Source organism: Pelmatolapia mariae, linkage group LG7, assembly GCF_036321145.2.
Source record: "Pelmatolapia mariae isolate MD_Pm_ZW linkage group LG7, Pm_UMD_F_2, whole genome shotgun sequence".
In the NCBI taxonomy this organism is placed as follows: domain Eukaryota; kingdom Metazoa; phylum Chordata; class Actinopteri; order Cichliformes; family Cichlidae; genus Pelmatolapia; species Pelmatolapia mariae.
The window spans coordinates 36,201,258-36,211,955 of NC_086233.1; the positions used below are offsets into that span (position 1 = coordinate 36,201,258).

The 10,698-nt window shown below is 38.4% G+C and overlaps 1 long non-coding RNA gene and 1 pseudogene across 1 annotated transcript; one reads left to right on the top strand and one right to left on the bottom strand.

Annotated features, from left to right (window-relative positions):
- Nucleotides 1-2,334: 2,334 nt before the first annotated feature.
- LOC134631751 (E3 ubiquitin-protein ligase TRIM21-like) lies at nt 2,335-3,945 on the bottom strand (annotated as a pseudogene).
- Nucleotides 3,946-6,283: 2,338 nt separating this feature from the next.
- On the top strand, nt 6,284-10,197 carry LOC134632225 (uncharacterized). The gene is made up of 4 exons (XR_010094485.1): nt 6,284-6,583; nt 8,331-8,441; nt 9,050-9,322; nt 9,842-10,197. It is a non-coding gene; the product is annotated as an uncharacterized LOC134632225 (long non-coding RNA).
- Nucleotides 10,198-10,698: the final 501 nt, after the last annotated feature.

The following is a 10,698-nucleotide window of genomic DNA, read 5'->3' on the forward strand; positions in this document are numbered from 1 at the left end:
TAGTATTTTAACTGACATTTTTAAAGGTGCTTATAGATAGATGGACTAAATGGACAAATGTAATGTAACATCCTATCATATAGTAAAACATCAAAAAACATAAACAGTATTATAATGTATGATTTATTAAATTGAATATTTTATTTGTATTTTTAAAGTTATTTTGTGTTTATTTATTGCACTTGCGATTTTTATATTATTACTAATTATTTATATTTACATTTATAATTATATTTTGTTGCTGTTTGAATGAATGTCCTAAACGCTGGATTATTAAAATATTTCTGTTGTTGAGTCATAATCTTAAACACCACAGTGATGTAGTCCAATGAAGCACAATGTCATCTAATACCATAACATGTTTTAGTATAAAACTGGAAGGTGTGTTGTGGGTACTGCAGCCCCCACTGGTGGATGTTAGTGGATCTACACAGGTAAGCTCAAAAGTAATCAGAAAGGAATAGATTCATATTTTTTCATTTATTTAAATTTGTAATTTTTGAGTGTTAGCACCATAACCTCACAGGAAGAAGGTTGTGGGTTTGAATCCATCGGTTGCCTGGGTTCTTTCTGTTTGTATGTTCTCCCCGTGCACAGCCCAAAGACGTGCTCGTTAGGTGAACTACTGATCTGGAATCTGCTGTAGGCATGAATGACTGTCTGTGTTATTCCTGCCATATACTGGTGACCTGTCCAGGATGCACCCACCTCTTGCCCAGTGAGAGCTGGGATAGGCTTCAGCACCCCAGCACCCCTGAACTGGGTAAATGGATGGGTGACTGTCATTTTTATGATATTTCTATTTAAATAAATAGATATGTGTATAAACAACAGGTTTTATGAGCCTCTGTGATCACAATGTGATCTCCACATTTGCAGACAGATGTGCAGCTCCTCAAAGAATGAGCTTTGAATGAACCTGACTTTCATGTTGTTCTGTAATCATCATCATGCACTCATAGACAGTCTGTGTTTAACATGCAGACTAACAAAGACTGCAGCTGTCAGGCGCCACACACACTTTTTTCTTAAAATAAAAGTCACATTTAAACATATTTTATGTTTCAAATGTTGGATCTTTTTCCCTTAAATTCTGAATTTTGTGTTTTCTCTTCAGGCAAAAATAAATAAATAAAGTTTTGATTTGGGCTGGTTTTCTAATTGTTTTTTCCCCTCTCTCTGTTATTTCCGGTTTTTATTTGGTCACAGTCATGTTGTTATTGTAAATTGTTATGTTGCTGTTGTAAATAAAGGTTTGAAGGTTTGAAGGTAAAAAAAAAAAAGAGGCAGGTTTGATAACGATGATAAACGTCTTCTGCAGTGGCTTAGACAATACTGTAGTTTCAGGTCTGACCGCCAGAGGGCAGAAAACTGCCAGCACTCTGACAGAGGGTCAAAACTTCCTATGCGGACTTTCAAAATAAAACCAGTAGCGTAAACAGATGCCACGAGAGAAGATTTACTAAAAGTAGAAACACGGCAGGAGCAAATGACTGTTTCTGAGTTAAAGAGTGTATAACGTTTGATATTTGCTGATGAATTTCAAGTGTTTGGTTTGATCAAATAAATATTAATCAGAGGTAGAGTTATGAAAAAAAAAATCCTTCATCACCCCAACCCTCTGCATGTCGTCCTTCTTTACATCCATGAACCTCCTCTGAGGTCTTCCTCTTCTCCTCCCACCTGGCAGCTCCATCCCTCTTCTGAACATGTGCAAACCATTTTTAAAATGATAGCACAACCTCCACCACCTTACAATGCTGTGACTGCAGCCTTTCCTCAACTCTCTGTTTATTATTTAAACTAAATCATCAGAACATGGAAACATAATCATCACATCAAAATGATGTCATTGGAAGAATGATGTCATTGCTCCTTACTCCTCCACACTTCAAGGTGAAGAACGTGGATGTATGAATATTTCCAGAGTTCTTTGAATATGATCCTGTCTAATCAGTTTTCAATAAACAGAACAAAAATAACCAAACCACTTTTTATCCAGCATAACTCCCCCTCAGCTGAACTCTGAATGCTCTGTATAACACTGATACATGTTTCTGTACTCAGTAAAAGCATTTATCAAACTTTGTTCTGAAATGAAGCTTTTTGACATTCATCCTCTGATATTTGGTCTTCAGCTCGAGTCTTCATTAGTAGGAAAATTTCCTGATTTAACTTTTCTTCTGTTTGCATCAAATTCCGTGAAAATCAAATCAAAGTGTGAGAGTCCCCTGATAATCAGATTCTATAGAAAACATGGAGACTGTAGAATATTTACACTGAATATGTTCATTTGTTCCCTTCAATAAAAATCAATCAGTTCATCAAATAAAATCAGTCGTTGATCGACTCAGTTTGATTGACAGGACAGATGATCAGAGGTGCAGAGTTTTTACCACCATCATTCTTACGGGGACAGAAGAATGGGTGGAGTTTGTGATTGAAGGAGCAGCCAGTAAAGGAGTGGATAATAGCTGCATCACCTACATCATAAAAGGAGACCAGACCCTCCTCATAATCCACAAACACCCCCACCATCTCAGGGCCAGGCTGAAGACAGAGGGGGACTGGAGGACCAGCAAGAGCTCTGTATTCATTTCCATTTCTCAGCCACACAGTCCAGAAACCATTCTCAGGACACAGTGTGATTTCTCCCTTCCTGTTGATTGACTCTCTGGCCACTCCTAAAGTCCACTCAGTCTTTCCTTTAACCTGAACCTCAAAGTAAAATCTGCCTGAAAAGAAACAATGCTTTCCTAAAAGACCAGCACACTGAGAAAATCTCGCTGGGTTGTCTGGAAGCTTCTTCTTCACATCACTATGATACACTTGTTTTCCATCATCAGACAGGATGATATAAGGATATGCTGTATCAGGATCTGTAGCCTCAGACAGCTTCTTCTTCCTGAGTTTCCTGAGTGTCTCCTCCAGCTGAGCCACAGCTCTCACCACAGTCCCCTCATATGATGGTGGATGGACGCTGACCTCTGTCCAGTCCTTAGTGGGTGGAGCAGCTTTCAGGGACGAGAAGCTTTGGAGGAGGTGGAGGTGGTCTTCAGAGCGTGAGAGCTGCTCCACCTCAGAGCTTCTCTTCTTTAGCTCAGAGATTTCTTGTTCCAGATCTTTGATCAGACCTTCAGCCTGTTTCTCTGCTGTTTCCTGTTTATCTTCGATCTCCTTTATGAGCTCCTTCAGGCCTCTATCGACAGACTTCTTTAGAGCAGTGAAGACCTGAACACCTTCTGCTTTCTGTCTGTCTGCAGCACCTTTACTCATCTTCACTGACTCTTTGATCTGCTGAATCTTCAGTCGTCTCTTCTGGATCATCTGCTGAATTTCAACCTCTGTCTTCTCCAGCTCTGCCTTCTTTCCTTCATATTCTTCTCTCAGAGGAACAAACTTGTGGTCTAAAACAGAGCAGAGCACGCAGACACATGTCTGGTCGGTGTTACAGAACAGCTCCAGAGGTTTATCATGCTTCGTACACATCCTGCCCTCCAGGTTCTCCACAGCCTCAATCAGCTGATGTCTTTTCAGGCCTTTCTTTATCAGATGAGGCTCCAGGTAAGTCTGACAGTAGGACACCTGACACACCAGGCAGGACTTCAGGGCCTGCAGTCTGGTTCCAGTGCAGATGTCACAGGGAACTTCTCCTGGTTTGGCAACTTGTTGCTCTGAGCTGCTGCTGCTGACTTTCTGCTGAACTTCACGTCTAAACTGAGCAACCATCTCAGAGAGCAAAGTGTTGTCCCTCAGCTGAAGTCTAGTGTAGTAAGTCTCTTTACACATGGGTCACCGACACATGACATTCATGTCCCAGTGCTGAGTGATGCAGTTTTTGCAGAAGTTGTGTCCACATGGTATACTGACTGGATCAGTGAACACATCCAGATAGATGGAGCACAGAAACTGATCTTCAGATCGTAGATTGCTGGCAGCAGACATGTCTGACACACTCTGACGGAGAAAGATTTTTATTTAAAATTCACTTTAAATTTCATTGTTAAAAAGAAAGAAACAAGTGTCAGTGTTGCACTCTTTACAAAAATCGGTATGATTGGCAGATTTTCAACTTTCTGATGGTTCTTGAACAATGTGTGATAGACGTTTTGGTCCCAGAAAAACAAATCTGAACCTAAAAATATAACATTTTTTAAATCAGGTTATTCAGAATGTCTCATTTCAGAATTGTCCAAAAATAAACCTTTTACATCAAGAAACTCTGCTTTGCTTTTATTTTGAAAGAGCTACAGTAACAGTGTAAGAGTAGGAAGTGATGTACAAACAGTAATTTTTTAGAATGATCAATATTGACATAAAATACAAATTGAGTACTCATGTAATTGATAACATTTACAATGTAAAGCAATAAAATCAAATAAAGAGAAAAAGAAACAATGAAACATTCAGGAGAGGTACATGTCAGATATTTCAAAGTAAATCTTTAAAGACATTAAAATGACTTTGAGTCTTGATGGCTTACAGATTTGTAAAGTTCCCAGGTAGGTTTTCAGTTCAGCCTTGAATTGAGGATCTGATTTGAGGTTCTTTTTCACAGGAGCTACAGTATCCAGGGTCATCTATCTATCTATCTATCTATCTATCTATCTATCTATCTATCTATCTATCTATCTATCTATCTATCTATCTATCTATCTATCTATCTATCTATCTATCTATCTACATCTGTTGGAGTAGTGTTCAGGTAGCTGCTCTGCTCTGTGTTGGTACAAGGCATTGAAGATGAAAACAGTGGGTGTATTATATTCCTAAATTTAGTTACAGCACTTTCAGAAAGACATCTACTGTGATGAAATCTATTCCCCACTGCTGTGGAATCCATCATTGTAAATTTAAATGTTATTAGGAAATGATGAGACAAGAGAGGGTTTTCAGGAAACACTTATGTTATGATGAGATCTCGAGTGTGATTAAAGTGGTGGGTGGGTTCTTTTACATTTTGAGAGAAGCCAATGGACTACTTGCACAATCACTTCCGCGTTCTATGTAGTCCTGCCCCAGTGCTTCCGGTATGATTAAACCATGGCGACGTTCTACACTGCCTACAAGAGCTCCCAAAATTGAACATCACTGATGTTCATCGGATTTGCAGAGTGACGACAACCCCCGCCAGCAAATTAGATAAAGGATTTAAGTTATATGCTGCATCATATATACACAACTACGAAGGTAAGAAAACGTAAATTAACCGACAAAGAAACGTTAGCTAACGTCAAATGCAAACACTACGTACTCCACTCTTTCCTTCATTTGATGTCAATTCTCTACATTACATGTTTTCTTAAACTGTGTTTTATGTCGTCCGAAACTATAGTTGAGGTTTTCTTAACTAATGTCACTTTTGTTGTTAGACACTGTTATAATAGCGTTAGGTAGTTGGCTAACTAAGGAGGTAGTTAACTACGTAATGCTACTCTTGCTAAGTGTAAAGTGTATATGTTTAAGACGTGCTGACATGAGTAATACAGAAATAATGCTAATGGTACTTGTATCTTTATTCAGTGTCCAATAAAGACAGGTTGTCAGGGGAGGTTGGTGTGAGAGCCCTGTGCTACAGGTCAATGAGGAAGAGTGAGGCACCACACAGACTAAGTGTAGGCAGGAAGCTGTGTAAAGTTGTTAATCCCCGTTCAGTGGGGTTCAGTTCATTTAAGCATTAGTTAAGTTCATTCCTAAAGGCCCATCAACTTGAATGTTTTCCTTGTCTCCCTGCTTTATCACTCCTAATTTGACTAGTCAGATAGTTTAATCAACGTGTGTTTGGGTGATCAGAAACATTTGACACCAAGTTAATACTGCAAATATACACAATCTAAGTTATTACAGTTATCAAGGATGGTTAAGTTGTTTTACAGTTTTTCTCAGTTGCTTTGGTGCATTTCTCACAACAGAATTAAACTTTGCACAACAGTTAGTTCAACCTCCACAACATGTAGTCGTTTTGGCACAACCTTGTATGGAAGAAATATAGTGTCATCAGAATCCAACTATTTTTAGACATTGAATTTATAACACTGAATTTTTATCCTCCAAATTTCCCTGCAAAAAATATTCACCTGCAAAAATTCGCCTGCAAAAAATTCACCTGCAAAAATTCACCTGCAAAAAATTCAACTGCAAAAATTCACCTGCAAAAAATTCACCTGCAAAAATTCACCTGCAAAAAATTCACCTGCAAAAATTCACCTGCAAAAATTCACCTGCAAAAGTGATGACCTTAAATGACCCAAGCCAGAGCAATCAGCACTAGATCGAGTCGAGCGGCTCTCAGCCAATTAAATTACGCTGTTTGATCACATGACATGTTAGCCGGCAGTGTCTTCTGAAAAGAGAGCTGTTTAGAGGTGAGTGATTAAGTTTTTCTCCTAAATAGAGATCATTACAGAACGCCTAGTCCTACTTAAAATACCATTCATTTTTCTTTTATTTTATCATCTACTCGAACTGAGGAAAACGTTTGACTAACTCAAAGAAAAGTTCCGCGCCTCCCCTGCCTGTCTGCAGAGGCAGTTTTGAATTCAGGAGCGGCATGATGGCAGCGGCAAACCCTGGCGGTTCTCCGGTAAGTATATTATGTTTTATCTTCAAGTTTGTCTTTTGAAACGTTAATTTTATTTAAATCCGTTGGTCACGTATAAGGTACACAGACGGGGTCTTTGCTCAACTCGTCTGATGCGTGTCTCACTAAGCGCTACATGCTAGCATCCTGCTAACCGAGCTAACCTTTACATGCTGTGCTCTACAAAATAGGATACTCGGTACAAAACCATAATCCGCAGATATTGATAGATAGACGAACACTGCAAATATAATGTGGGAAACGAGAACGGCATTGGGTTAAGGGGTAAAATACACTATGAATAAAGCCATAGAGTGAATGGCTGCCATGGTTGCAGAACGACCTGATTTAATGACAAGAATGGGGAAGAGTGAGGAGAAGTGAACCAACCAAAGCCACAAAACACGGTCAGGCAAGGCGGGAATAGGGCAGTGATATGTCCGTCAGTATGAAGTTGGTGTGTGCTTTGGTGAACAAAAACTCGAGACCCGTAGCAGGAAGATGGGAGACTCGTGTTTCACTGAAATAGTGGTGAATTAAAACATCCTTTGTTGGGGAAATTTAGGTGTAAATGCATCCATACAGGCGAGACAGAGGCAGACCAGGCAGTGAAGAAAACAATGCAAACATTAGAAATATTAAAACGGAAATATGGGATTAATATAACATACAATTAGGGAAAATTAAAGGAACACAATGTAAATTATACTGTAAAGTCATTAAAACAGCATAACCTGATTAAAAGAAACATGTAATTGGGTAGGATGATGATAATAATAATAATAATAATAATAATAATAATAATATTAAAAAAACATGTACAAGATGGGCATGTATACTTGTACCCAGAATTTAACAACTATAAAGTTGTGGCATGCCAGTACCTTACCCCATCCATTATATCCACACTTTCAGAAAAGGATATGGTCAATATCTTTACAAATACTATCTAAACTTAAACAGATAGCATAAGTTAAACGGGATATTCCCTCTGCGCTCTCCTAGAGTGAATACATCAAATTAAACAAATAAGTAGTCTATGGCATTTAAAAGTGGTTACCTACAATTCTGAAATGATAATACTAATTCTTATTGATGATGATATTGTATTTGAAATCCTGGTGTAACACTGAACCCGACATCATAAAATGATTACCCTTGTAATGTCAGGGAGCTACAACCAAGGAGGGAAAATATTACTATCTCACCCCTTGTATCCAATTACATAACAGCACTGCTTAGTAAAGGTGTTGAATTAGCTGGGTCGCTCAGTTTGGGGAAAATTGTGGGGAGCCTGCAAGGGCCTCAACTTCTCCATTCCCACAATGTGCAACAAATGGGCACAGCTGATCTTCAAGATTGGAACATCGGCCAATTACTTCCAACTTTAACGTGTTTTTGCAAAAGTATTCTTAAAATTGTCTCTTTAAACAGATCATAATGATACAAGATGGCACTTGTGTAATTTCCTATAAATTCAATAAATCTAAATAATTGTTATCAACCTGGTAAATCCTGAAAAATGTTTTAACAGCTGTGTTAAATTAAACTTCATACTGACACATGCTGGAAAGTGCATTCATGAGACAATTCATGTTTTATGCCTTCTAGAGCAGTAGCAATCAAAGACTTTAAGGATTCTTTTAAATTTTTTAAAAACACTCTGATTAAGGCATAAGTTGTTCTTTATCATCAGATCTAAGTTTGTTTAAAGCTTCGAATGTTTTGGGGTACTCTTCTTTGTTTTCAGGGTTCGTGGCAACCACGGATGGGAAAATGTGGAGGTTGCACGGCTGATGTTTACTGTTCGTGGCACAGGAAGAGGCAGTTTCATTTCAGGAATGAGTGTGCACAATCAAAGGTTTGTTCTCATAAAATACTGTCAACCTCAAATGTTTCTGACATAAGATGGAAGGTGTTGCAGCTTTATTTCCATTATTTAAAAATACATAAACATTTAAAGGGTATAGTTTTATGAAAAAAGTTTTATAGTAATATGTCTTTAGAGAACAGTGCCCTATCCAGCAGGATATATTGTCTGATATGTGTTAGGTGTTTTTTGTTTTGTTTTGTTTTGTTTTTTGTTGTTGTTGTTGTTTCTTTCAATTTCCATTATTTACCCCTCAAGGAAGAAAATATTGGACAGGTCCTACAAACCCCAAAGAGCCTTCAGGACTCTGCCCTATTTTTAGTTATTCACACACCTTTTCCAGTCTGTTACTTCCTTCCAAGAATGTTCATTCTGTGTTAATGGGCTGGTTGTCATCTCATGTATTGCCACTGATCATCACAACCCTTTTGACACCTTTTAAGTGATATGCCTGGGTCCTTCCTACATGCCCTGATAATGTATTATTACTGTTGTCATGCACACATTTCATGTAGGGTTAGAAACAAGCAGGGAATTTCTCATACACACCAAAAGAAAGGCCATACCTAATTTAAATATTTTTTTATATATTATTTCAGAATAGAGCGACTGTGGAGAGACCTCTGGGTGGCCGTTACATGCATTTACTACGATGTTCTTCACAACCCTGAGGAAGAAGGCCTTCTTGACATTTCAAATGCTGCACACCTCTTTTGCTGCCATTACATCTTTCTTCCTCGACTAGAGGATAATTTTAATACATTTTGCAGTGGATGGGACAACCATCCACTGCGAACAGAAAACAACATGAGTCCCCCAACCAGCTGTGGGAGTTGGGTCACAGATATTACTCTGTTCCAGAAAACACACAGGTAAAGGTGCACATTTTTAGTACTCATTGATTCTCTTACAGAGAATGTGATGATTTTATGGATAATTAAAGTCAGCCATAAATCCACAAACACAACAAGCTGAAAGTCAGTGATGCTGCTCGGTTTGCAGTCCTGAATATCATGGCACAAGCAGGATTCACTGCACTGTTAATGTTAGCTATGTTATATTGCTGCCTCTGTTTGGTGGTGTCGAGCCAAACGGACTTTAACGTGTGTTTGAACGAGCTGACGGTTCACTCGTTAAGCTGAAAGAAAGATGCTTTAATCACAGGAGTCACACATGTGTCCACTGTACCATCTGGAACTCTTCTTGTTTAGCACTCGTAATAACACAAACACTAAATCCTCCTTCTCTTGTGCTGTTTTGTAGCAGTGTATACACCTGAGACTGTCACCTGTCTGTCTGTCCTGCACTCTCTCTCTGTTTCTTTCTCTCTGATTGTGGAATAAAAGTATGAACATGTATTTATAAGTTACACTTGTGTTTGAATCCTGCAGCTTATCACACATTTGATTTCCATGTGTGACGACTGCAAGTGTCCAGAGTGAGGACAGACTGAGGGACCCACTGCTGCACATCATCTGTGAGGCTTTGCACCCCTGATGATCCACCAGGACACACTCAGCAGTGTGTGAGGAAGAGGAGGAGGAAGAGCCAGCAGCAGCTGACAGATGGAGAGAATAGACAGACTGTTCCCTGTTTGTGAAGCACTGCTAGAAAAGTTTAAAATAACTAATTGTCTGTCCTGAATCAGTCTTATTAGGTAATGTTCAAATAATGTTATCATTCCAGTGTTTTCAGTGTGGGAGAAAGTACTCAGGGCCTTCAAGTTACACACTATGAAAGGCAGCAACAAGTTTAATATTCAGAAACCTAAAGTATGTATCAGCAGCAGAATGGAGCTAAAAATAAATGTTTGTTTCAGTTCTATGAAGCTTTGAGTATTTTGGATTAGTAGCACTGCTGTGTTTGTTGCATCATATTGCTGTAATTGTTTATATGCTTTATATACTCAGAGGTAAGTTGATCTATAGTGTTACATCATATTCTATAAGGATGTTATGTGTTTGTATACTTTCTGCCCAGTTTGACCCATTTAGCAGAAGTCAGCCTGTTTAAGGCTCTGATATCTATTCTGTATGACTTAAAGCAGTTATGACATGGTCTGATTTTCTCACCCAATAAAGGAATATTTCATATATCAGTCTACTCTTCATTCTATCAGACACAGTTATCACAGCTCGTACATTTTCTTTTTACACATATATGTGAGCATTGAGCCAAATTTAGTAATGCCAACATACTGAAAGAACAACATTTGTCTCTTATATATAATACATATACACTGTCAAAC